This window comes from Opisthorchis viverrini (genome assembly GCF_000715545.1).
Source record: "Opisthorchis viverrini unplaced genomic scaffold opera_v5_72, whole genome shotgun sequence".
NCBI lineage: Eukaryota > Metazoa > Platyhelminthes > Trematoda > Opisthorchiida > Opisthorchiidae > Opisthorchis > Opisthorchis viverrini.
Window position 1 is genome coordinate 1,610,260 of NW_008751728.1, and position 3,772 is coordinate 1,614,031.

Sequence of the window (3,772 nt, forward strand, 5' to 3'; positions counted from 1 at the left end):
GTCGCAAGAAACGACGCAGTGGTCACTTCCTGGGAAGCGTGGATCAGCTACAGCTGTAGCCAAATGGCCATCGTTGGAGAATATTAGGTCCAGAGTATGGAGGCCGCGAATGGGACTACGTACAATTTGGGACCAGCCCTCTACACCAAGTCGTGCAAGCAGCGCGGTGTAACGGGCGGGGCCCGTGTTGGAGGACCAGGAAATGTCTGGCAGGTTGAAGTCAACCAACAGAAATTCAGACGGATGAGGAAGGGCATGTGCAGTCAAGATAATACAAGAAAGATCAGCAATAGAGTCGGGGGAGGGGGCTTGTGATAGATGAATGCAACCTACTAGTACGGGTCTTTGGTCTGTTCTGTAGATATGGGTAGTCTCCGGAATCCCTTCTAGGGAGGAACCAGTAAATGGGGTTGCGCGAAGTTCTCTTTTGAAGTAGATGGCACATCTGCCGCCCCTTGAGTTGTTCCTATCAGAGCGGTGAATATCATAGACGGGGATTGGGATAGCTTGTCAGAAGTTTCATCTGTGAGCCATTTTTCAGTCGCGCAGATCATACCTGGTCGTGCAATAATTTCTCAGGAATTATGGATTTTGGGCTGTGAAGAGAGGGCGTTGAACAACATTATGGACTAGATCTTAGGTGTAGTTGGGGTGGGGTTGGCATGGGCAGGTATCCATGTGTAGAAGTTCGGGCTCACGGTCATGAGCAGGAGATGAGGGGCTGGAGCCCCTTAGCCAGCTTGTTTGGCATCTGACCACAAGCTGGCGTCATGGTATGGCGTGCTTGGGCGTAGAGCGATTCCAGGATAATGAAGACCAGAAAGAGGATCAGTGATGCAGCGTCAAGCTTTGGAGTATAACAGGTCGGCCTCGGCATTTGGAGGGGCAGCTGTAATCCGACCGGTTTAGAGCACGCTACACTGGTGTCGGGGACGGGTGGATGCCCAACGGAACTAGTTGGGATTGTAGAAGTGGCCGGAAGAGTTGGCAAAATCGGTATGGCGTTGTTTGAATTGGGGCTTTTTTGGCAGCTGTGAGCGCAGCTTTCCAAGAGGTTGGTTGCATAAAAAGTCTGCGATTGAATCACGAAGAGAGTATTTACTGGTACAGATTGTTGAAGTGGAGATGGGTCCGTTTGATAGTTATCAGTTTTCGCTCCTAGAAGCTTGGAGGGTGAATTCCCTGTAAACTGCCATTTTAACCGAGTGCGGGAAGCTTCGACCGTTGAGGTCTGGAATGTTTTGATGGAGGACAGAAGGGTCTGGGATGTTAACAGGCGTGTTACATCGTTTTCAACTCTGAATCGCATTAGCGTTTGGAAACGCAAGGAGGGTTTCGGCTCACATGCTGTCACGATGGCGACTTTTGTGTGTCCCACCAGGGTGCGATCGGGAGCGTTGTATAATAAGACCTGTTTACGGTATTCCGTACGCAGGCTTATCTCTGAGGCGAGTATGTCAAAAAGGACTGACGCTTTTGGAAGATCTGATGGGCCAAACATGGCATCAGGAGTGAAGTCAGGCAAGTGGTGGTGGAATATCAGTCCGTTCTCCATCTTATTCACACGAGCGCTGAAGTTTGCAAGGTCAGTCCAGGGCTGCGATTGAATTGGTGAAGAGGGATAAAGACAACTCCCGAGTAAGAGAAAAGAGAATTGTCGGTTAGTACAGCTGAGCAGCTTGAATCCAGCTAAGGAATTCTACCGACCGGTCTTGAGCACCGATGAAGTTGAGTGTTGGGCCTTTCGCCTGGAAGGACACGGTGAGGGGAATGATAATGGGGAATCAGGGTTGTACAGCTGCTCGGAGGGAGATGGGAGTGGTTGCGTAAGCCAGTTTGATTTAGGTAATGGTAAACCTCGCTGGAATGCTGCTCGTAAGCTTATACCTCAGAGAAACCTAATCAAGCGGAGGAAAGCCTAATCAGGGGAAAAGGGCTGGAGGGATATTTGTGTGCGATTAAATATGATGTCCTAAATAGGTGGCTAAGTGCTATGCTAGAGGTACGTAAACGGCTACGGTCAGGCTAGGTTTCAAAAATATTTTTACAACATCTGAGTTGAGATTCAAACAGATTGGGTCATAGATGTCTGACACTAGTGCCTTCCTATGAGGTACAAATACACGCGTAGGTTAACCGCCAGCGGTATGAAGTGCCTCTGAAATCACGAACAGCGTTGGTGGCCCTGTTCGCGCAAACTGTATTACAACTGGACGTTTTGAAGGTATAAAACTCATGCCAAACGCTGTGAAAACACAGGAAACATGACAAACGAGAGATTCAGCTGGGTTCTAGATGAGACTCCGGAAAAACCATATTAGTTTGCAAATAAGTATTTCACTGTTAGAATTTTCTTAGCGTATATTGTTTCTGGTTTCAATTTAAAACAAACAGCAAAATGCATTAAACATGCTGCAAATCTATGAAGAAGGTTGACGACGATTTCCGGAGCCACTGAAGCTTACTGCGTTGATAATTACCTATACTTGTTTGGGCAGGCCGACAAGCGGTAGTTGTCTCGGTCGGGGACCCAGGGTATTGGGGTATGAAGCCAGATAAATTGTATCTAGAATCTTCTGGAAGCCTTCCGAGTGCGAGACATGCCGCGGGAAAGTGATCAAATAAGTCGAACGCTGCTTGTGAACCAAAACGGGATACCACCCGCGTATGCGTTGCGGTATCTAAGCCACCGTCAAGTGATGAAGCTGTCAACACATCGATGGTCCGGACGGAACCCTGATTTCTAAGGTTCCACATTTCACTAAGTCCAGTGAGTATGCGTGAGTGATGGCTGTACGCAACCCAGAAAACATCGTGGGTTGAATCTTACCCAGATAATTCTCATTTTGAGGTCTTGCGTCTTTTATGGAAGCACAAAAGGCCGTGGAAAATTCTAGTTGGAATATCACTTCATTAACTTGCCAAATCTTCCACGACATGATAAAATGAGTTCATCCCTATCCTTTAAAAGTTCAATAAGATCGGAAAAACAGATGCTTCAAACCATTTAAAAAGTTGCGACTGTTTCCGCAAAGATGTAGCATTTCAGTATTCGCTGAAAACCTGGCAAGACGTTGTTCGCTAAGCAGGTCAACTTGGGCCACCCAGTATGTCAGTTGAAGTATTGCTCCAGGGCAGCGATAGATTAATAGAATCTTTGAGCCGATTCCTCACGTAAATTCTTCAGTAACTGGTGGTCTTCTTGAGCCAAACTATTGGATAAAGCAATGAAAGCGTAGTCATTTTCAGTTCTTACTATCTTCTAGTTCTATCGTTTTCTCGGCTAGTTTTCACAAAAACCACTTTTGTGAGCGCGTTGGACACCGTTTCCTGGATTTTATTCACCAAATCATGTAACTTTTCCTATAAAACCGATTTCGCATTCTTCAACGGGGGGGGGTGAGCCACTGAGAGTTACAAAACTTATATGCCTCAGCCTCGTTTGCAGCGCTCATAAACGTTGAATTCCCATATTTCTGGACTGGCACTTTCCTCTGAATGAGGAAACGTGAATCCATATGCCATTTGGAGTAGACTCAGCGGATTATCTTGTCATGCATGCCGAAAAGGATTCGGGTACCTGGGTCTCCTCAAACTTGTCCTTCTCACTACACCATGGGAAATCGGCCCAAAAGGCATTCGCAATTTTACGGATGATCCGACGCACCTTCTCCCGTGTTGCTCGCATGGACTTCCAAATACTCTATGGGGCCTACGTCAGACCGCTCCTGGGGTACGCCAACCAAGTTGTCTACTCAGGACGTACGAAAGA